The sequence below is a fragment of the Hypomesus transpacificus genome, chromosome 9, assembly GCF_021917145.1.
Source record: "Hypomesus transpacificus isolate Combined female chromosome 9, fHypTra1, whole genome shotgun sequence".
Taxonomy (NCBI): Eukaryota; Metazoa; Chordata; class Actinopteri; order Osmeriformes; family Osmeridae; genus Hypomesus; species Hypomesus transpacificus.
Genome location: NC_061068.1, coordinates 14506090 through 14527687, shown reverse-complemented (window position 1 = coordinate 14527687; position 21598 = coordinate 14506090). Strand labels below are relative to the sequence as shown.

The window sequence follows — 21598 nt, the reverse complement described above, 5'->3', positions numbered from 1 at the left end:
CGGTTGATGGACTCAAGAACATCTATATCTGTATAGGTGGGAACTTAATGTTGGGTCTTCTTGTCACAGGACTAACCCTAACCTGTGAAACAGCTTTCTCCTGCTCCAGGACTCTTTGCACCACCTTTTGATGTGATTCCCCACCTCGTGGGTGTCTCTGTGACCAACTTGTGCTGGGGTAGGTTGTGTTCTTCTTGAGCAATTGCCAGGTCCCTCTTCTTTTTCCACAAATAGGAAAAGGGACCCATCACTTTCAATACACGCTCCAGTTGCTCGATCCACCCGTTTGTCTCTAGCCACTCTCTCTAAAAGAAATCAAGAGATTAAAATAACAGGTTAAAATGTAAATAATTATATGTAACATTTAACTTAATCAGCTGATGGAAAAAATCACTTTTAGTTTAATACAATCAATTAATTACCAATGGCCAAGTGCAAACGGTGTCCAAAACATGGCAGTTGGGTCCACTTGTTGATTTGAGCAGCCATCACTACGTTCGCACCACTATCTGATGTAATACAGACCTGTCTGTCTTCACTGAGTCCCCAAGAGGCGAAAGCATCCTTTAGCCCAGTGGTTCTCAACCCCGGTCCTCAAGTACCCTCTGTCCATGTTTTACATGTTTCCCTGCTCCAACACACCTGATTCAAATGATGGGTCGTTATTTAGTTATGCAGAAGCCTGCTAACGACCATTCATTTGAATCAGGTGTGTTGGAAAAGGGAAATATCTAAAACATCCGCTGAACTGAAATAATTCGTTCAATATAATTTTTTAACACAGGACTTAATTAGAGTATATACAAAACAAGGATTCACGCCTGTACAAACATCGTAAACTAGATAGACCTAGACTAGATAGACTAGATAGATGTGACCTATATACAATTCACACTATATACAACTACTCCCATAGCTGTAGTACACATTTCACACCCTATACTACTTTTTGTTACAGCCTATTTGCGCAAAGTCTGCAACTTTTGATTCTAATGCCCTATTATTCTAATGCGCTATATCTGATTCTGATAAGGGGAGGCCTCAGGAAATGGTCCATTGATGGAGATCCTCAGGGAAGCTGCCAGGTGTTCTCCATGACGTTGATTCCTGAGGTCTGTTTTGCTATTTATTATCAATGCAGAATGCACCAATATCAAGACATTGGGAATTTCAATGTATTGCTATTCCCTGTCCATTGTTGAGAAATCCAGTTCGCAGTTTACAGAGGAAACAGGGAAAACCAGAAGAATGCTTGCATGAAGGATCAGGCAGGGGTACAGGTTGGCCCACTCATCAAACTCACTTGCCAGTAAACTCAAGCGCTCCTCCTGGTTCTTGTTCTTGAAAGATAAGGGTTTGTCATGGCATTAGTGTGTGTGTGTTGTGAACAGTCAGGGCAATTCACTCACCTTCAATATCCCAGTAAGGACATGGTTCTTGAACGAGAGCCACTCCTGAATTACTTCCTTCTCATGTTGAGGGCAACATTTTCTGGAAAGAGTCTGCAGATGAGAGATGTTCATTGTGTCGTCTGTTAAAGCAGCTGATTGTGGCCCCAAGACATGGAAGGCTCCAAGGATGTCCAGATTATGGAATATCTTTTCCAGATTTGTTTTTAGGCCAGTTATGTAATGCTGGGGACACACCACAGGATAATCGGGCCGATTTCGGCCCTTCCGACAATCCTAGGTAATGTCCCGATTATCTTGATGTTTCCGCATATTATTTTATCAGATGTTCCCTTGGTGTGAGGTGTGTTAAGAGTGACCACACACTGTAGTAAAAATCTAGGATTTTTTGTCCTCATGTTTGTGGTCTCTCGCAGTTTGAAAATCGTATAAGATTTAAAAAATTGTTTAGTGTGTCCCCAGCATAAGGGTGAATGACCTGCAATGACAAGATCTGTATCTTTTTAGGAAGAGCCTACACCCAGTTTTGATAATGGGCATCAAGGAGGAGGAGGAAACAACAACGAGGACCACTTTTTCCTTCTTCCCCTGTTCCTTCCAAAACGATGAGGGAGGAGAGGTGGGTGGTCAAGGTCTAACCCTAACCCTAACCCTAGCCCTAACCCTAAAAGGTGGGACGATTGTTCAAAATTCGGAACGCTTCACGGATTTGCGTGTCATCCTTTCGCAGGGGCCATGCTAATCTTCTCTGTATCGATCCAATTTTATTAGATGTGCTGCCGTAGCGAGCACAAGACAGGCAGCTGCACCGACCCCTATATATCCGGCACGTCACCGGTCGAGTCGTCTTGGGGCGGGGTTGAAGCGCCAGGGGGGGCGGGGTTGAAGCGCCAGGGGGGCGGGGTTGAAGCGCGAGGTGGGGCGGGGTTGAAGCGCCAGGGCCGGCCGGCCCCCCCTCCCCCCTGGCCATCCCCTCTGCCCCTCCCTCTACCCCTCCCCTCTACCCCTATCCCTACTGCAAACCCCTACCCCCTAGTCCAGTCTAGTCCAGTCTAGTCCAGTCTAGTCTCGTCGTGACCGTGGTGCAGCGCAAGGGCACTGAGGGGCCGCGCGCGCGTAGCGTGGATCAATGGGGGTCATCGCTTCTCGGCCTTTTGGCTCAGATCAAGCGTAGTTTCTGTTCTCGTCAGTTTAATATCTGATAGGTCTCCCACGGGGGGGACCGGTTCTTATCAAGCAGATTTTTGCCAACAGGGAGTCGGAACGAGGGCTCGCTCCGTCCGCTCCACGTATCGCCCCGGTATGGCAGCTCCTCTGGGGAACGGTGCACTCTTTCTAAGCCTGTCAAAGGGAAACCCTGTGGGGAGATTGAGTGAGTGAGTGAGTGAGTGAGTGAGTGAGTGAAGCATTGTTCTGTGGATTCCTGATCTAAGAGACCTTCTCCTCAACTCTGGCCTGTCCTTGTAATTCCTCACCTCTGGCTTTTCCATCTCTGGTTGACAAGGATCATGATAGAGTAGGTAAGAGTGAGTCCACCTTCCTTTTGTAACCCGTCTGCTGCCTGCCTTGTAGTAGTCGATTTCATTCATTTGCAATGTCATGTCATGTGCACTTCACGTGAACGTACGTACTTACTGGTGACCTCGTTCTTGCTCTGATTGAACCCATGGAGTCAAAGAACTAAGTGAAACTCCATTGGTATTGGCCTCATTTGGTGGTCCATGTGAATACCAACCAAGCAACCAAGCAACCATGTAACCAAGCAACCAAGCAACAGAAACGAGTGAATTGCCCCCCCAAAATCTGGAATTCCCCGGTGAGGCGAAGCCCTTTTCGTTTGGCCTGCCGTTTTCCCTCCCTTTTACTTATAAAAAAAAAAAAAAAAAAAAAAAAAAATCTTCGAGGCTGATCTAGTAGTCATAACATGTAATAACACACATGTCATCTAGGAAGCACACCAAAAGCGAGTGCTTTTGGGGGGGGGGGGGGGGGGGGGGAGGAAACAACGAGGACCACTTTTTCCTTCTTCCCCTGTTCCTTCCAAAACGATGAGGGAGGAGAGGTGGGTGGTCAAGGTCTAACCCTAACCCTAACCCTAGCCCTAGCCCTAACCCTAAAAGGTGGGACGATTGTTCAAAATTCGGAACGCTTCACGGATTTGCGTGTCATCCTTTCGCAGGGGCCATGCTAATCTTCTCTGTATCGATCCAATTTTATTAGATGTGCTGCCGTAGCGAGCACAAGACAGGCAGCTGCACCGACCCCTATATATCCGGCACGTCACCGGTCGAGTCGTCTTGGGGCGGGGTTGAAGCGCCAGGGGGGGCGGGGTTGAAGCGCCAGGGGGGCGGGGTTGAAGCGCGAGGTGGGGCGGGGTTGAAGCGCCAGGGCCGGCCGGCCCCCCCTCCCCCCTGGCCATCCCCTCTGCCCCTCCCTCTACCCCTCCCCTCTACCCCTATCCCTACTGCAAACCCCTACCCCCTAGTCCAGTCTAGTCCAGTCTAGTCCAGTCTAGTCTCGTCGTGACCGTGGTGCAGCGCAAGGGCACTGAGGGGCCGCGCGCGCGTAGCGTGGATCAATGGGGGTCATCGCTTCTCGGCCTTTTGGCTCAGATCAAGCGTAGTTTCTGTTCTCGTCAGTTTAATATCTGATAGGTCTCCCACGGGGGGGACCGGTTCTTATCAAGCAGATTTTTGCCAACAGGGAGTCGGAACGAGGGCTCGCTCCGTCCGCTCCACGTATCGCCCCGGTATGGCAGCTCCTCTGGGGAACGGTGCACTCTTTCTAAGCCTGTCAAAGGGAAACCCTGTGGGGAGATTGAGTGAGTGAGTGAGTGAGTGAGCGAGTGAAGCATTGTTCTGTGGATTCCTGATCTAAGAGACCTTCTCCTCAACTCTGGCCTGTCCTTGTAATTCCTCACCTCTGGCTTTTCCATCTCTGGTTGACAAGGATCATGATAGAGTAGGTAAGAGTGAGTCCACCTTCCTTTTGTAACCCGTCTGCTGCCTGCCTTGTAGTAGTCGATTTCATTCATTTGCAATGTCATGTCATGTGCACTTCACGTGAACGTACGTACTTACTGGTGACCTCGTTCTTGCTCTGATTGAACCCATGGAGTCAAAGAACTAAGTGAAACTCCATTGGTATTGGCCTCATTTGGTGGTCCATGTGAATACCAACCAAGCAACCAAGCAACCATGTAACCAAGCAACCAAGCAACAGAAACGAGTGAATTGCCCCCCCAAAATCTGGAATTCCCCGGTGAGGCGAAGCCCTTTTCGTTTGGCCTGCCGTTTTCCCTCCCTTTTACTTATAAAAAAAAAAAAAAAAAAAAATCTTCGAGGCTGATCTAGTAGTCATAACATGTAATAACACACATGTCATCTAGGAAGCACACCAAAAGCGAGTGCTTTTGGGGGGGGGGGGGGGGGGGGGGAGGAAACAACGAGGACCACTTTTTCCTTCTTCCCCTGTTCCTTCCAAAACGATGAGGGAGGAGAGGTGGGTGGTCAAGGTCTAACCCTAACCCTAACCCTAGCCCTAGCCCTAACCCTAAAAGGTGGGACGATTGTTCAAAATTCGGAACGCTTCACGGATTTGCGTGTCATCCTTTCGCAGGGGCCATGCTAATCTTCTCTGTATCGATCCAATTTTATTAGATGTGCTGCCGTAGCGAGCACAAGACAGGCAGCTGCACCGACCCCTATATATCCGGCACGTCACCGGTCGAGTCGTCTTGGGGCGGGGTTGAAGCGCCAGGGGGGGCGGGGTTGAAGCGCCAGGGGGGCGGGGTTGAAGCGCGAGGTGGGGCGGGGTTGAAGCGCCAGGGCCGGCCGGCCCCCCCTCCCCCCTGGCCATCCCCTCTGCCCCTCCCTCTACCCCTCCCCTCTACCCCTATCCCTACTGCAAACCCCTACCCCCTAGTCCAGTCTAGTCCAGTCTAGTCCAGTCTAGTCTCGTCGTGACCGTGGTGCAGCGCAAGGGCACTGAGGGGCCGCGCGCGCGTAGCGTGGATCAATGGGGGTCATCGCTTCTCGGCCTTTTGGCTCAGATCAAGCGTAGTTTCTGTTCTCGTCAGTTTAATATCTGATAGGTCTCCCACGGGGGGGACCGGTTCTTATCAAGCAGATTTTTGCCAACAGGGAGTCGGAACGAGGGCTCGCTCCGTCCGCTCCACGTATCGCCCCGGTATGGCAGCTCCTCTGGGGAACGGTGCACTCTTTCTAAGCCTGTCAAAGGGAAACCCTGTGGGGAGATTGAGTGAGTGAGTGAGTGAGTGAGTGAGCGAGTGAAGCATTGTTCTGTGGATTCCTGATCTAAGAGACCTTCTCCTCAACTCTGGCCTGTCCTTGTAATTCCTCACCTCTGGCTTTTCCATCTCTGGTTGACAAGGATCATGATAGAGTAGGTAAGAGTGAGTCCACCTTCCTTTTGTAACCCGTCTGCTGCCTGCCTTGTAGTAGTCGATTTCATTCATTTGCAATGTCATGTCATGTGCACTTCACGTGAACGTACGTACTTACTGGTGACCTCGTTCTTGCTCTGATTGAACCCATGGAGTCAAAGAACTAAGTGAAACTCCATTGGTATTGGCCTCATTTGGTGGTCCATGTGAATACCAACCAAGCAACCAAGCAACCATGTAACCAAGCAACCAAGCAACAGAAACGAGTGAATTGCCCCCCCAAAATCTGGAATTCCCCGGTGAGGCGAAGCCCTTTTCGTTTGGCCTGCCGTTTTCCCTCCCTTTTACTTATAAAAAAAAAAAAAAAAAAAAAATCTTCGAGGCTGATCTAGTAGTCATAACATGTAATAACACACATGTCATCTAGGAAGCACACCAAAAGCGAGTGCTTTTGGGGGGGGGGGGGGGGGGGGAGGAAACAACGAGGACCACTTTTTCCTTCTTCCCCTGTTCCTTCCAAAACGATGAGGGAGGAGAGGTGGGTGGTCAAGGTCTAACCCTAACCCTAACCCTAGCCCTAGCCCTAACCCTAAAAGGTGGGACGATTGTTCAAAATTCGGAACGCTTCACGGATTTGCGTGTCATCCTTTCGCAGGGGCCATGCTAATCTTCTCTGTATCGATCCAATTTTATTAGATGTGCTGCCGTAGCGAGCACAAGACAGGCAGCTGCACCGACCCCTATATATCCGGCACGTCACCGGTCGAGTCGTCTTGGGGCGGGGTTGAAGCGCCAGGGGGGGCGGGGTTGAAGCGCCAGGGGGGCGGGGTTGAAGCGCGAGGTGGGGCGGGGTTGAAGCGCCAGGGCCGGCCGGCCCCCCCTCCCCCCTGGCCATCCCCTCTGCCCCTCCCTCTACCCCTCCCCTCTACCCCTATCCCTACTGCAAACCCCTACCCCCTAGTCCAGTCTAGTCCAGTCTAGTCCAGTCTAGTCTCGTCGTGACCGTGGTGCAGCGCAAGGGCACTGAGGGGCCGCGCGCGCGTAGCGTGGATCAATGGGGGTCATCGCTTCTCGGCCTTTTGGCTCAGATCAAGCGTAGTTTCTGTTCTCGTCAGTTTAATATCTGATAGGTCTCCCACGGGGGGGACCGGTTCTTATCAAGCAGATTTTTGCCAACAGGGAGTCGGAACGAGGGCTCGCTCCGTCCGCTCCACGTATCGCCCCGGTATGGCAGCTCCTCTGGGGAACGGTGCACTCTTTCTAAGCCTGTCAAAGGGAAACCCTGTGGGGAGATTGAGTGAGTGAGTGAGTGAGTGAAGTGAAGCATTGTTCTGTGGATTCCTGATCTAAGAGACCTTCTCCTCAACTCTGGCCTGTCCTTGTAATTCCTCACCTCTGGCTTTTCCATCTCTGGTTGACAAGGATCATGATAGAGTAGGTAAGAGTGAGTCCACCTTCCTTTTGTAACCCGTCTGCTGCCTGCCTTGTAGTAGTCGATTTCATTCATTTGCAATGTCATGTCATGTGCACTTCACGTGAACGTACGTACTTACTGGTGACCTCGTTCTTGCTCTGATTGAACCCATGGAGTCAAAGAACTAAGTGAAACTCCATTGGTATTGGCCTCATTTGGTGGTCCATGTGAATACCAACCAAGCAACCAAGCAACCATGTAACCAAGCAACCAAGCAACAGAAACGAGTGAATTGCCCCCCCAAAATCTGGAATTCCCCGGTGAGGCGAAGCCCTTTTCGTTTGGCCTGCCGTTTTCCCTCCCTTTTACTTATAAAAAAAAAAAAAAAAAAAAAATCTTCGAGGCTGATCTAGTAGTCATAACATGTAATAACACACATGTCATCTAGGAAGCACACCAAAAGCGAGTGCTTTTGGGGGGGGGGGGGGGGGGGGAGGAAACAACGAGGACCACTTTTTCCTTCTTCCCCTGTTCCTTCCAAAACGATGAGGGAGGAGAGGTGGGTGGTCAAGGTCTAACCCTAACCCTAACCCTAGCCCTAGCCCTAACCCTAAAAGGTGGGACGATTGTTCAAAATTCGGAACGCTTCACGGATTTGCGTGTCATCCTTTCGCAGGGGCCATGCTAATCTTCTCTGTATCGATCCAATTTTATTAGATGTGCTGCCGTAGCGAGCACAAGACAGGCAGCTGCACCGACCCCTATATATCCGGCACGTCACCGGTCGAGTCGTCTTGGGGCGGGGTTGAAGCGCCAGGGGGGGCGGGGTTGAAGCGCCAGGGGGGCGGGGTTGAAGCGCGAGGTGGGGCGGGGTTGAAGCGCCAGGGCCGGCCGGCCCCCCCTCCCCCCTGGCCATCCCCTCTGCCCCTCCCTCTACCCCTCCCCTCTACCCCTATCCCTACTGCAAACCCCTACCCCCTAGTCCAGTCTAGTCCAGTCTAGTCCAGTCTAGTCTCGTCGTGACCGTGGTGCAGCGCAAGGGCACTGAGGGGCCGCGCGCGCGTAGCGTGGATCAATGGGGGTCATCGCTTCTCGGCCTTTTGGCTCAGATCAAGCGTAGTTTCTGTTCTCGTCAGTTTAATATCTGATAGGTCTCCCACGGGGGGGACCGGTTCTTATCAAGCAGATTTTTGCCAACAGGGAGTCGGAACGAGGGCTCGCTCCGTCCGCTCCACGTATCGCCCCGGTATGGCAGCTCCTCTGGGGAACGGTGCACTCTTTCTAAGCCTGTCAAAGGGAAACCCTGTGGGGAGATTGAGTGAGTGAGTGAGTGAGTGAGTGAGCGAGTGAAGCATTGTTCTGTGGATTCCTGATCTAAGAGACCTTCTCCTCAACTCTGGCCTGTCCTTGTAATTCCTCACCTCTGGCTTTTCCATCTCTGGTTGACAAGGATCATGATAGAGTAGGTAAGAGTGAGTCCACCTTCCTTTTGTAACCCGTCTGCTGCCTGCCTTGTAGTAGTCGATTTCATTCATTTGCAATGTCATGTCATGTGCACTTCACGTGAACGTACGTACTTACTGGTGACCTCGTTCTTGCTCTGATTGAACCCATGGAGTCAAAGAACTAAGTGAAACTCCATTGGTATTGGCCTCATTTGGTGGTCCATGTGAATACCAACCAAGCAACCAAGCAACCATGTAACCAAGCAACCAAGCAACAGAAACGAGTGAATTGCCCCCCCAAAATCTGGAATTCCCCGGTGAGGCGAAGCCCTTTTCGTTTGGCCTGCCGTTTTCCCTCCCTTTTACTTATAAAAAAAAAAAAAAAAAAAAATCTTCGAGGCTGATCTAGTAGTCATAACATGTAATAACACACATGTCATCTAGGAAGCACACCAAAAGCGAGTGCTTTTGGGGGGGGGGGGGGGGGGGGGGAGGAAACAACGAGGACCACTTTTTCCTTCTTCCCCTGTTCCTTCCAAAACGATGAGGGAGGAGAGGTGGGTGGTCAAGGTCTAACCCTAACCCTAACCCTAGCCCTAGCCCTAGCCCTAACCCTAAAAGGTGGGACGATTGTTCAAAATTCGGAACGCTTCACGGATTTGCGTGTCATCCTTTCGCAGGGGCCATGCTAATCTTCTCTGTATCGATCCAATTTTATTAGATGTGCTGCCGTAGCGAGCACAAGACAGGCAGCTGCACCGACCCCTATATATCCGGCACGTCACCGGTCGAGTCGTCTTGGGGCGGGGTTGAAGCGCCAGGGGGGGCGGGGTTGAAGCGCCAGGGGGGCGGGGTTGAAGCGCGAGGTGGGGCGGGGTTGAAGCGCCAGGGCCGGCCGGCCCCCCCTCCCCCCTGGCCATCCCCTCTGCCCCTCCCTCTACCCCTCCCCTCTACCCCTATCCCTACTGCAAACCCCTACCCCCTAGTCCAGTCTAGTCCAGTCTAGTCCAGTCTAGTCTCGTCGTGACCGTGGTGCAGCGCAAGGGCACTGAGGGGCCGCGCGCGCGTAGCGTGGATCAATGGGGGTCATCGCTTCTCGGCCTTTTGGCTCAGATCAAGCGTAGTTTCTGTTCTCGTCAGTTTAATATCTGATAGGTCTCCCACGGGGGGGACCGGTTCTTATCAAGCAGATTTTTGCCAACAGGGAGTCGGAACGAGGGCTCGCTCCGTCCGCTCCACGTATCGCCCCGGTATGGCAGCTCCTCTGGGGAACGGTGCACTCTTTCTAAGCCTGTCAAAGGGAAACCCTGTGGGGAGATTGAGTGAGTGAGTGAGTGAGTGAAGCGAGTGAAGCATTGTTCTGTGGATTCCTGATCTAAGAGACCTTCTCCTCAACTCTGGCCTGTCCTTGTAATTCCTCACCTCTGGCTTTTCCATCTCTGGTTGACAAGGATCATGATAGAGTAGGTAAGAGTGAGTCCACCTTCCTTTTGTAACCCGTCTGCTGCCTGCCTTGTAGTAGTCGATTTCATTCATTTGCAATGTCATGTCATGTGCACTTCACGTGAACGTACGTACTTACTGGTGACCTCGTTCTTGCTCTGATTGAACCCATGGAGTCAAAGAACTAAGTGAAACTCCATTGGTATTGGCCTCATTTGGTGGTCCATGTGAATACCAACCAAGCAACCAAGCAACCATGTAACCAAGCAACCAAGCAACAGAAACGAGTGAATTGCCCCCCCAAAATCTGGAATTCCCCGGTGAGGCGAAGCCCTTTTCGTTTGGCCTGCCGTTTTCCCTCCCTTTTACTTATAAAAAAAAAAAAAAAAAAAAATCTTCGAGGCTGATCTAGTAGTCATAACATGTAATAACACACATGTCATCTAGGAAGCACACCAAAAGCGAGTGCTTTTGGGGGGGGGGGGGGGGGGGGGAGGAAACAACGAGGACCACTTTTTCCTTCTTCCCCTGTTCCTTCCAAAACGATGAGGGAGGAGAGGTGGGTGGTCAAGGTCTAACCCTAACCCTAACCCTAGCCCTAGCCCTAACCCTAAAAGGTGGGACGATTGTTCAAAATTCGGAACGCTTCACGGATTTGCGTGTCATCCTTTCGCAGGGGCCATGCTAATCTTCTCTGTATCGATCCAATTTTATTAGATGTGCTGCCGTAGCGAGCACAAGACAGGCAGCTGCACCGACCCCTATATATCCGGCACGTCACCGGTCGAGTCGTCTTGGGGCGGGGTTGAAGCGCCAGGGGGGGCGGGGTTGAAGCGCCAGGGGGGCGGGGTTGAAGCGCGAGGTGGGGCGGGGTTGAAGCGCCAGGGCCGGCCGGCCCCCCCTCCCCCCTGGCCATCCCCTCTGCCCCTCCCTCTACCCCTCCCCTCTACCCCTATCCCTACTGCAAACCCCTACCCCCTAGTCCAGTCTAGTCCAGTCTAGTCCAGTCTAGTCTCGTCGTGACCGTGGTGCAGCGCAAGGGCACTGAGGGGCCGCGCGCGCGTAGCGTGGATCAATGGGGGTCATCGCTTCTCGGCCTTTTGGCTCAGATCAAGCGTAGTTTCTGTTCTCGTCAGTTTAATATCTGATAGGTCTCCCACGGGGGGGACCGGTTCTTATCAAGCAGATTTTTGCCAACAGGGAGTCGGAACGAGGGCTCGCTCCGTCCGCTCCACGTATCGCCCCGGTATGGCAGCTCCTCTGGGGAACGGTGCACTCTTTCTAAGCCTGTCAAAGGGAAACCCTGTGGGGAGATTGAGTGAGTGAGTGAGTGAGTGAGTGAAGCATTGTTCTGTGGATTCCTGATCTAAGAGACCTTCTCCTCAACTCTGGCCTGTCCTTGTAATTCCTCACCTCTGGCTTTTCCATCTCTGGTTGACAAGGATCATGATAGAGTAGGTAAGAGTGAGTCCACCTTCCTTTTGTAACCCGTCTGCTGCCTGCCTTGTAGTAGTCGATTTCATTCATTTGCAATGTCATGTCATGTGCACTTCACGTGAACGTACGTACTTACTGGTGACCTCGTTCTTGCTCTGATTGAACCCATGGAGTCAAAGAACTAAGTGAAACTCCATTGGTATTGGCCTCATTTGGTGGTCCATGTGAATACCAACCAAGCAACCAAGCAACCATGTAACCAAGCAACCAAGCAACAGAAACGAGTGAATTGCCCCCCCAAAATCTGGAATTCCCCGGTGAGGCGAAGCCCTTTTCGTTTGGCCTGCCGTTTTCCCTCCCTTTTACTTATAAAAAAAAAAAAAAAAAAAATCTTCGAGGCTGATCTAGTAGTCATAACATGTAATAACACACATGTCATCTAGGAAGCACACCAAAAGCGAGTGCTTTTGGGGGGGGGGGGGGGGGGGGGAGGAAACAACGAGGACCACTTTTTCCTTCTTCCCCTGTTCCTTCCAAAACGATGAGGGAGGAGAGGTGGGTGGTCAAGGTCTAACCCTAACCCTAACCCTAGCCCTAGCCCTAACCCTAAAAGGTGGGACGATTGTTCAAAATTCGGAACGCTTCACGGATTTGCGTGTCATCCTTTCGCAGGGGCCATGCTAATCTTCTCTGTATCGATCCAATTTTATTAGATGTGCTGCCGTAGCGAGCACAAGACAGGCAGCTGCACCGACCCCTATATATCCGGCACGTCACCGGTCGAGTCGTCTTGGGGCGGGGTTGAAGCGCCAGGGGGGGCGGGGTTGAAGCGCCAGGGGGGCGGGGTTGAAGCGCGAGGTGGGGCGGGGTTGAAGCGCCAGGGCCGGCCGGCCCCCCCTCCCCCCTGGCCATCCCCTCTGCCCCTCCCTCTACCCCTCCCCTCTACCCCTATCCCTACTGCAAACCCCTACCCCCTAGTCCAGTCTAGTCCAGTCTAGTCCAGTCTAGTCTCGTCGTGACCGTGGTGCAGCGCAAGGGCACTGAGGGGCCGCGCGCGCGTAGCGTGGATCAATGGGGGTCATCGCTTCTCGGCCTTTTGGCTCAGATCAAGCGTAGTTTCTGTTCTCGTCAGTTTAATATCTGATAGGTCTCCCACGGGGGGGACCGGTTCTTATCAAGCAGATTTTTGCCAACAGGGAGTCGGAACGAGGGCTCGCTCCGTCCGCTCCACGTATCGCCCCGGTATGGCAGCTCCTCTGGGGAACGGTGCACTCTTTCTAAGCCTGTCAAAGGGAAACCCTGTGGGGAGATTGAGTGAGTGAGTGAGTGAGTGAGTGAGCGAGTGAAGCATTGTTCTGTGGATTCCTGATCTAAGAGACCTTCTCCTCAACTCTGGCCTGTCCTTGTAATTCCTCACCTCTGGCTTTTCCATCTCTGGTTGACAAGGATCATGATAGAGTAGGTAAGAGTGAGTCCACCTTCCTTTTGTAACCCGTCTGCTGCCTGCCTTGTAGTAGTCGATTTCATTCATTTGCAATGTCATGTCATGTGCACTTCACGTGAACGTACGTACTTACTGGTGACCTCGTTCTTGCTCTGATTGAACCCATGGAGTCAAAGAACTAAGTGAAACTCCATTGGTATTGGCCTCATTTGGTGGTCCATGTGAATACCAACCAAGCAACCAAGCAACCATGTAACCAAGCAACCAAGCAACAGAAACGAGTGAATTGCCCCCCCAAAATCTGGAATTCCCCGGTGAGGCGAAGCCCTTTTCGTTTGGCCTGCCGTTTTCCCTCCCTTTTACTTATAAAAAAAAAAAAAAAAAAAAATAATCTTCGAGGCTGATCTAGTAGTCATAACATGTAATAACACACATGTCATCTAGGAAGCACACCAAAAGCGAGTGCTTTTGGGGGGGGGGGGGGGGGGGGGAGGAAACAACGAGGACCACTTTTTCCTTCTTCCCCTGTTCCTTCCAAAACGATGAGGGAGGAGAGGTGGGTGGTCAAGGTCTAACCCTAACCCTAACCCTAGCCCTAGCCCTAACCCTAAAAGGTGGGACGATTGTTCAAAATTCGGAACGCTTCACGGATTTGCGTGTCATCCTTTCGCAGGGGCCATGCTAATCTTCTCTGTATCGATCCAATTTTATTAGATGTGCTGCCGTAGCGAGCACAAGACAGGCAGCTGCACCGACCCCTATATATCCGGCACGTCACCGGTCGAGTCGTCTTGGGGCGGGGTTGAAGCGCCAGGGGGGGCGGGGTTGAAGCGCCAGGGGGGCGGGGTTGAAGCGCGAGGTGGGGCGGGGTTGAAGCGCCAGGGCCGGCCGGCCCCCCCTCCCCCCTGGCCATCCCCTCTGCCCCTCCCTCTACCCCTCCCCTCTACCCCTATCCCTACTGCAAACCCCTACCCCCTAGTCCAGTCTAGTCCAGTCTAGTCCAGTCTAGTCTCGTCGTGACCGTGGTGCAGCGCAAGGGCACTGAGGGGCCGCGCGCGCGTAGCGTGGATCAATGGGGGTCATCGCTTCTCGGCCTTTTGGCTCAGATCAAGCGTAGTTTCTGTTCTCGTCAGTTTAATATCTGATAGGTCTCCCACGGGGGGGACCGGTTCTTATCAAGCAGATTTTTGCCAACAGGGAGTCGGAACGAGGGCTCGCTCCGTCCGCTCCACGTATCGCCCCGGTATGGCAGCTCCTCTGGGGAACGGTGCACTCTTTCTAAGCCTGTCAAAGGGAAACCCTGTGGGGAGATTGAGTGAGTGAGTGAGTGAGTGAAGCGAGTGAAGCATTGTTCTGTGGATTCCTGATCTAAGAGACCTTCTCCTCAACTCTGGCCTGTCCTTGTAATTCCTCACCTCTGGCTTTTCCATCTCTGGTTGACAAGGATCATGATAGAGTAGGTAAGAGTGAGTCCACCTTCCTTTTGTAACCCGTCTGCTGCCTGCCTTGTAGTAGTCGATTTCATTCATTTGCAATGTCATGTCATGTGCACTTCACGTGAACGTACGTACTTACTGGTGACCTCGTTCTTGCTCTGATTGAACCCATGGAGTCAAAGAACTAAGTGAAACTCCATTGGTATTGGCCTCATTTGGTGGTCCATGTGAATACCAACCAAGCAACCAAGCAACCATGTAACCAAGCAACCAAGCAACAGAAACGAGTGAATTGCCCCCCCAAAATCTGGAATTCCCCGGTGAGGCGAAGCCCTTTTCGTTTGGCCTGCCGTTTTCCCTCCCTTTTACTTATAAAAAAAAAAAAAAAAAAAAAATCTTCGAGGCTGATCTAGTAGTCATAACATGTAATAACACACATGTCATCTAGGAAGCACACCAAAAGCGAGTGCTTTTGGGGGGGGGGGGGGGGGGGGAGGAAACAACGAGGACCACTTTTTCCTTCTTCCCCTGTTCCTTCCAAAACGATGAGGGAGGAGAGGTGGGTGGTCAAGGTCTAACCCTAACCCTAACCCTAGCCCTAGCCCTAACCCTAAAAGGTGGGACGATTGTTCAAAATTCGGAACGCTTCACGGATTTGCGTGTCATCCTTTCGCAGGGGCCATGCTAATCTTCTCTGTATCGATCCAATTTTATTAGATGTGCTGCCGTAGCGAGCACAAGACAGGCAGCTGCACCGACCCCTATATATCCGGCACGTCACCGGTCGAGTCGTCTTGGGGCGGGGTTGAAGCGCCAGGGGGGGCGGGGTTGAAGCGCCAGGGGGGCGGGGTTGAAGCGCGAGGTGGGGCGGGGTTGAAGCGCCAGGGCCGGCCGGCCCCCCCTCCCCCCTGGCCATCCCCTCTGCCCCTCCCTCTACCCCTCCCCTCTACCCCTATCCCTACTGCAAACCCCTACCCCCTAGTCCAGTCTAGTCCAGTCTAGTCCAGTCTAGTCTCGTCGTGACCGTGGTGCAGCGCAAGGGCACTGAGGGGCCGCGCGCGCGTAGCGTGGATCAATGGGGGTCATCGCTTCTCGGCCTTTTGGCTCAGATCAAGCGTAGTTTCTGTTCTCGTCAGTTTAATATCTGATAGGTCTCCCACGGGGGGGACCGGTTCTTATCAAGCAGATTTTTGCCAACAGGGAGTCGGAACGAGGGCTCGCTCCGTCCGCTCCACGTATCGCCCCGGTATGGCAGCTCCTCTGGGGAACGGTGCACTCTTTCTAAGCCTGTCAAAGGGAAACCCTGTGGGGAGATTGAGTGAGTGAGTGAGTGAGTGAAGCGAGTGAAGCATTGTTCTGTGGATTCCTGATCTAAGAGACCTTCTCCTCAACTCTGGCCTGTCCTTGTAATTCCTCACCTCTGGCTTTTCCATCTCTGGTTGACAAGGATCATGATAGAGTAGGTAAGAGTGAGTCCACCTTCCTTTTGTAACCCGTCTGCTGCCTGCCTTGTAGTAGTCGATTTCATTCATTTGCAATGTCATGTCATGTGCACTTCACGTGAACGTACGTACTTACTGGTGACCTCGTTCTTGCTCTGATTGAACCCATGGAGTCAAAGAACTAAGTGAAACTCCATTGGTATTGGCCTCATTTGGTGGTCCATGTGAATACCAACCAAGCAACCAAGCAACCATGTAACCAAGCAACCAAGCAACAGAAACGAGTGAATTGCCCCCCCAAAATCTGGAATTCCCCGGTGAGGCGAAGCCCTTTTCGTTTGGCCTGCCGTTTTCCCTCCCTTTTACTTATAAAAAAAAAAAAAAAAAAAAAATCTTCGAGGCTGATCTAGTAGTCATAACATGTAATAACACACATGTCATCTAGGAAGCACACCAAAAGCGAGTGCTTTTGGGGGGGGGGGGGGGGGGGAGGAAACAACGAGGACCACTTTTTCCTTCTTCCCCTGTTCCTTCCAAAACGATGAGGGAGGAGAGGTGGGTGGTCAAGGTCTAACCCTAACCCTAACCCTAGCCCTAGCCCTAACCCTAAAAGGTGGGACGATTGTTCAAAATTCGGAACGCTTCACGGATTTGCGTGTCATCCTTTCGCAGGGGCCATGCTAATCTTCTCTGTATCGATCCAATTTTATTAGATGTGCTGCCGTAGCGAGCACAAGACAGGCAGCTGCACCGACCCCTATATATCCGGCACGTCACCGGTCGAGTCGTCTTGGGGCGGGGTTGAAGCGCCAGGGGGGGCGGGGTTGAAGCGCCAGGGGGGCGGGGTTGAAGCGCGAGGTGGGGCGGGGTTGAAGCGCCAGGGCCGGCCGGCCCCCCCTCCCCCCTGGCCATCCCCTCTGCCCCTCCCTCTACCCCTCCCCTCTACCCCTATCCCTACTGCAAACCCCTACCCCCTAGTCCAGTCTAGTCCAGTCTAGTCCAGTCTAGTCTCGTCGTGACCGTGGTGCAGCGCAAGGGCACTGAGGGGCCGCGCGCGCGTAGCGTGGATCAATGGGGGTCATCGCTTCTCGGCCTTTTGGCTCAGATCAAGCGTAGTTTCTGTTCTCGTCAGTTTAATATCTGATAGGTCTCCCACGGGGGGGACCGGTTCTTATCAAGCAGATTTTTGCCAACAGGGAGTCGGAACGAGGGCTCGCTCCGTCCGCTCCACGTATCGCCCCGGTATGGCAGCTCCTCTGGGGAACGGTGCACTCTTTCTAAGCCTGTCAAAGGGAAACCCTGTGGGGAGATTGAGTGAGTGAGTGAGTGAGTGAGCGAGTGAAGCATTGTTCTGTGGATTCCTGATCTAAGAGACCTTCTCCTCAACTCTGGCCTGTCCTTGTAATTCCTCACCTCTGGCTTTTCCATCTCTGGTTGACAAGGATCATGATAGAGTAGGTAAGAGTGAGTCCACCTTCCTTTTGTAACCCGTCTGCTGCCTGCCTTGTAGTAGTCGATTTCATTCATTTGCAATGTCATGTCATGTGCACTTCACGTGAACGTACGTACTTACTGGTGACCTCGTTCTTGCTCTGATTGAACCCATGGAGTCAAAGAACTAAGTGAAACTCCATTGGTATTGGCCTCATTTGGTGGTCCATGTGAATACCAACCAAGCAACCAAGCAACCATGTAACCAAGCAACCAAGCAACAGAAACGAGTGAATTGCCCCCCCAAAATCTGGAATTCCCCGGTGAGGCGAAGCCCTTTTCGTTTGGCCTGCCGTTTTCCCTCCCTTTTACTTATAAAAAAAAAAAAAAAAAAAAATCTTCGAGGCTGATCTAGTAGTCATAACATGTAATAACACACATGTCATCTAGGAAGCACACCAAAAGCGAGTGCTTTTGGGGGGGGGGGGGGGGGGGGGAGGAAACAACGAGGACCACTTTTTCCTTCTTCCCCTGTTCCTTCCAAAACGATGAGGGAGGAGAGGTGGGTGGTCAAGGTCTAACCCTAACCCTAACCCTAGCCCTAACCCTAAAAGGTGGGACGATTGTTCAAAATTCGGAACGCTTCACGGATTTGCGTGTCATCCTTTCGCAGGGGCCATGCTAATCTTCTCTGTATCGATCCAATTTTATTAGATGTGCTGCCGTAGCGAGCACAAGACAGGCAGCTGCACCGACCCCTATATATCCGGCACGTCACCGGTCGAGTCGTCTTGGGGCGGGGTTGAAGCGCCAGGGGGGGCGGGGTTGAAGCGCCAGGGGGGCGGGGTTGAAGCGCGAGGTGGGGCGGGGTTGAAGCGCCAGGGCCGGCCGGCCCCCCCTCCCCCCTGGCCATCCCCTCTGCCCCTCCCTCTACCCCTCCCCTCTACCCCTATCCCTACTGCAAACCCCTACCCCCTAGTCCAGTCTAGTCCAGTCTAGTCCAGTCTAGTCTCGTCGTGACCGTGGTGCAGCGCAAGGGCACTGAGGGGCCGCGCGCGCGTAGCGTGGATCAATGGGGGTCATCGCTTCTCGGCCTTTTGGCTCAGATCAAGCGTAGTTTCTGTTCTCGTCAGTTTAATATCTGATAGGTCTCCCACGGGGGGGACCGGTTCTTATCAAGCAGATTTTTGCCAACAGGGAGTCGGAACGAGGGCTCGCTCCGTCCGCTCCACGTATCGCCCCGGTATGGCAGCTCCTCTGGGGAACGGTGCACTCTTTCTAAGCCTGTCAAAGGGAAACCCTGTGGGGAGATTGAGTGAGTGAGTGAGTGAGTGAGCGAGTGAAGCATTGTTCTGTGGATTCCTGATCTAAGAGACCTTCTCCTCAACTCTGGCCTGTCCTTGTAATTCCTCACCTCTGGCTTTTCCATCTCTGGTTGACAAGGATCATGATAGAGTAGGTAAGAGTGAGTCCACCTTCCTTTTGTAACCCGTCTGCTGCCTGCCTTGTAGTAGTCGATTTCATTCATTTGCAATGTCATGTCATGTGCACTTCACGTGAACGTACGTACTTACTGGTGACCTCGTTCTTGCTCTGATTGAACCCATGGAGTCAAAGAACTAAGTGAAACTCCATTGGTATTGGCCTCATTTGGTGGTCCATGTGAATACCAACCAAGCAACCAAGCAACCATGTAACCAAGCAACCAAGCAACAGAAACGAGTGAATTGCCCCCCCAAAATCTGGAATTCCCCGGTGAGGCGAAGCCCTTTTCGTTTGGCCTGCCGTTTTCCCTCCCTTTTACTTATAAAAAAAAAAAAAAAAAAAAAATAAAAATCTTCGAGGCTGATCTAGTAGTCATAACATGTAATAACACACATGTCATCTAGGAAGCACACCAAAAGCGAGTGCTTTTGGGGGGGGGGGGGGGGGGGGGAGGAAACAACGAGGACCACTTTTTCCTTCTTCCCCTGTTCCTTCCAAAACGATGAGGGAGGAGAGGTGGGTGGTCAAGGTCTAACCCTAACCCTAACCCTAGCCCTAGCCCTAACCCTAAAAGGTGGGACGATTGTTCAAAATTCGGAACGCTTCACGGATTTGCGTGTCATCCTTTCGCAGGGGCCATGCTAATCTTCTCTGTATCGATCCAATTTTATTAGATGTGCTGCCGTAGCGAGCACAAGACAGGCAGCTGCACCGACCCCTATATATCCGGCACGTCACCGGTCGAGTCGTCTTGGGGCGGGGTTGAAGCGCCAGGGGGGGCGGGGTTGAAGCGCCAGGGGGGCGGGGTTGAAGCGCGAGGTGGGGCGGGGTTGAAGCGCCAGGGCCGGCCGGCCCCCCCTCCCCCCTGGCCATCCCCTCTGCCCCTCCCTCTACCCCTCCCCTCTACCCCTATCCCTACTGCAAACCCCTACCCCCTAGTCCAGTCTAGTCCAGTCTAGTCCAGTCTAGTCTCGTCGTGACCGTGGTGCAGCGCAAGGGCACTGAGGGGCCGCGCGCGCGTAGCGTGGATCAATGGGGGTCATCGCTTCTCGGCCTTTTGGCTCAGATCAAGCGTAGTTTCTGTTCTCGTCAGTTTAATATCTGATAGGTCTCCCACGGGGGGGACCGGTTCTTATCAAGCAGATTTTTGCCAACAGGGAGTCGGAACGAGGGCTCGCTCCGTCCGCTCCACGTATCGCCCCGGTATGGCAGCTCCTCTGGGGAACGGTGCACTCTTTCTAAGCCTGTCAAAGGGAAACCCTGTGGGGAGATTGAGTGAGTGAGTGAGTGAGTGAGCGAGTGAAGCATTGTTCTGTGGATTCCTGATCTAAGAGACCTTCTCCTCAACTCTGGCCTGTCCTTGTAATTCCTCACCTCTGGCTTTTCCATCTCTGGTTGACAAGGATCATGATAGAGTAGGTAAGAGTGAGTCCACCTTCCTTTTGTAACCCGTCTGCTGCCTGCCTTGTAGTAGTCGATTTCATTCATTTGCAATGTCATGTCATGTGCACTTCACGTGAACGTACGTACTTACTGGTGACCTCGTTCTTGCTCTGATTGAACCCATGGAGTCAAAGAACTAAGTGAAACTCCATTGGTATTGGCCTCATTTGGTGGTCCATGTGAATACCAACCAAGCAACCAAGCAACCATGTAACCAAGCAACCAAGCAACAGAAACGAGTGAATTGCCCCCCCAAAATCTGGAATTCCCCGGTGAGGCGAAGCCCTTTTCGTTTGGCCTGCCGTTTTCCCTCCCTTTTACTTATAAAAAAAAAAAAAAAAAAAAATCTTCGAGGCTGATCTAGTAGTCATAACATGTAATAACACACATGTCATCTAGGAAGCACACCAAAAGCGAGTGCTTTTGGGGGGGGGGGGGGGGGGGGGAGGAAACAACGAGGACCACTTTTTCCTTCTTCCCCTGTTCCTTCCAAAACGATGAGGGAGGAGAGGTGGGTGGTCAAGGTCTAACCCTAACCCTAACCCTAGCCCTAGCCCTAACCCTAAAAGGTGGGACGATTGTTCAAAATTCGGAACGCTTCACGGATTTGCGTGTCATCCTTTCGCAGGGGCCATGCTAATCTTCTCTGTATCGATCCAATTTTATTAGATGTGCTGCCGTAGCGAGCACAAGACAGGCAGCTGCACCGACCCCTATATATCCGGCACGTCACCGGTCGAGTCGTCTTGGGGCGGGGTTGAAGCGCCAGGGGGGGCGGGGTTGAAGCGCCAGGGGGGCGGGGTTGAAGCGCGAGGTGGGGCGGGGTTGAAGCGCCAGGGCCGGCCGGCCCCCCCTCCCCCCTGGCCATCCCCTCTGCCCCTCCCTCTACCCCTCCCCTCTACCCCTATCCCTACTGCAAACCCCTACCCCCTAGTCCAGTCTAGTCCAGTCTAGTCCAGTCTAGTCTCGTCGTGACCGTGGTGCAGCGCAAGGGCACTGAGGGGCCGCGCGCGCGTAGCGTGGATCAATGGGGGTCATCGCTTCTCGGCCTTTTGGCTCAGATCAAGCGTAGTTTCTGTTCTCGTCAGTTTAATATCTGATAGGTCTCCCACGGGGGGGACCGGTTCTTATCAAGCAGATTTTTGCCAACAGGGAGTCGGAACGAGGGCTCGCTCCGTCCGCTCCACGTATCGCCCCGGTATGGCAGCTCCTCTGGGGAACGGTGCACTCTTTCTAAGCCTGTCAAAGGGAAACCCTGTGGGGAGATTGAGTGAGTGAGTGAGTGAGTGAGTGAGCGAGTGAAGCATTGTTCTGTGGATTCCTGATCTAAGAGACCTTCTCCTCAACTCTGGCCTGTCCTTGTA

The 21598-nt window shown here is 52.7% G+C and overlaps 1 protein-coding gene and 28 non-coding genes across 29 annotated transcripts in view; 14 read left to right on the top strand and 15 right to left on the bottom strand.

Annotated features, from left to right (window-relative positions):
• The window catches only part of LOC124471292 (NACHT, LRR and PYD domains-containing protein 12-like), a 1476309-nt gene that overhangs the window by 1376404 nt on the left and 78307 nt on the right, over positions 1-21598 (bottom strand). The window lies entirely within an intron of this gene.
• On the bottom strand, positions 2095-2201 carry LOC124472027. The gene has a single exon (XR_006956607.1). It is a non-coding gene; the product is annotated as a U6 spliceosomal RNA (small nuclear RNA).
• LOC124472008 lies at positions 2548-2744 on the top strand. Its single transcript, XR_006956589.1, has one exon. It is a non-coding gene; the product is annotated as a U2 spliceosomal RNA (small nuclear RNA).
• LOC124472026 lies at positions 3544-3650 on the bottom strand. Its single transcript, XR_006956606.1, has one exon. It is a non-coding gene; the product is annotated as a U6 spliceosomal RNA (small nuclear RNA).
• LOC124472006 lies at positions 3997-4193 on the top strand. The gene has a single exon (XR_006956587.1). It is a non-coding gene; the product is annotated as a U2 spliceosomal RNA (small nuclear RNA).
• Positions 4983-5089, bottom strand: LOC124472025. Its single transcript, XR_006956605.1, has one exon. It is a non-coding gene; the product is annotated as a U6 spliceosomal RNA (small nuclear RNA).
• Positions 5436-5632, top strand: LOC124472005. The gene has a single exon (XR_006956586.1). It is a non-coding gene; the product is annotated as a U2 spliceosomal RNA (small nuclear RNA).
• Positions 6425-6531, bottom strand: LOC124472024. The gene has a single exon (XR_006956604.1). It is a non-coding gene; the product is annotated as a U6 spliceosomal RNA (small nuclear RNA).
• On the top strand, positions 6878-7074 carry LOC124472004. Its single transcript, XR_006956585.1, has one exon. It is a non-coding gene; the product is annotated as a U2 spliceosomal RNA (small nuclear RNA).
• Positions 7860-7966, bottom strand: LOC124472022. Its single transcript, XR_006956603.1, has one exon. It is a non-coding gene; the product is annotated as a U6 spliceosomal RNA (small nuclear RNA).
• Positions 8313-8509, top strand: LOC124472003. Its single transcript, XR_006956584.1, has one exon. It is a non-coding gene; the product is annotated as a U2 spliceosomal RNA (small nuclear RNA).
• Positions 9309-9415, bottom strand: LOC124472021. Its single transcript, XR_006956602.1, has one exon. It is a non-coding gene; the product is annotated as a U6 spliceosomal RNA (small nuclear RNA).
• LOC124472002 lies at positions 9762-9958 on the top strand. The gene has a single exon (XR_006956583.1). It is a non-coding gene; the product is annotated as a U2 spliceosomal RNA (small nuclear RNA).
• On the bottom strand, positions 10748-10854 carry LOC124472020. The gene has a single exon (XR_006956601.1). It is a non-coding gene; the product is annotated as a U6 spliceosomal RNA (small nuclear RNA).
• Positions 11201-11397, top strand: LOC124472001. Its single transcript, XR_006956582.1, has one exon. It is a non-coding gene; the product is annotated as a U2 spliceosomal RNA (small nuclear RNA).
• Positions 12181-12287, bottom strand: LOC124472019. The gene has a single exon (XR_006956600.1). It is a non-coding gene; the product is annotated as a U6 spliceosomal RNA (small nuclear RNA).
• LOC124472000 lies at positions 12634-12830 on the top strand. Its single transcript, XR_006956581.1, has one exon. It is a non-coding gene; the product is annotated as a U2 spliceosomal RNA (small nuclear RNA).
• LOC124472017 lies at positions 13626-13732 on the bottom strand. The gene has a single exon (XR_006956598.1). It is a non-coding gene; the product is annotated as a U6 spliceosomal RNA (small nuclear RNA).
• Positions 14079-14275, top strand: LOC124471999. Its single transcript, XR_006956580.1, has one exon. It is a non-coding gene; the product is annotated as a U2 spliceosomal RNA (small nuclear RNA).
• Positions 15065-15171, bottom strand: LOC124472016. The gene has a single exon (XR_006956597.1). It is a non-coding gene; the product is annotated as a U6 spliceosomal RNA (small nuclear RNA).
• On the top strand, positions 15518-15714 carry LOC124471998. The gene has a single exon (XR_006956579.1). It is a non-coding gene; the product is annotated as a U2 spliceosomal RNA (small nuclear RNA).
• Positions 16503-16609, bottom strand: LOC124472015. Its single transcript, XR_006956596.1, has one exon. It is a non-coding gene; the product is annotated as a U6 spliceosomal RNA (small nuclear RNA).
• Positions 16956-17152, top strand: LOC124471996. Its single transcript, XR_006956578.1, has one exon. It is a non-coding gene; the product is annotated as a U2 spliceosomal RNA (small nuclear RNA).
• LOC124472014 lies at positions 17935-18041 on the bottom strand. The gene has a single exon (XR_006956595.1). It is a non-coding gene; the product is annotated as a U6 spliceosomal RNA (small nuclear RNA).
• LOC124472032 lies at positions 18388-18584 on the top strand. Its single transcript, XR_006956612.1, has one exon. It is a non-coding gene; the product is annotated as a U2 spliceosomal RNA (small nuclear RNA).
• On the bottom strand, positions 19380-19486 carry LOC124472013. The gene has a single exon (XR_006956594.1). It is a non-coding gene; the product is annotated as a U6 spliceosomal RNA (small nuclear RNA).
• LOC124472030 lies at positions 19833-20029 on the top strand. The gene has a single exon (XR_006956610.1). It is a non-coding gene; the product is annotated as a U2 spliceosomal RNA (small nuclear RNA).
• On the bottom strand, positions 20818-20924 carry LOC124472012. Its single transcript, XR_006956593.1, has one exon. It is a non-coding gene; the product is annotated as a U6 spliceosomal RNA (small nuclear RNA).
• LOC124472018 lies at positions 21271-21467 on the top strand. The gene has a single exon (XR_006956599.1). It is a non-coding gene; the product is annotated as a U2 spliceosomal RNA (small nuclear RNA).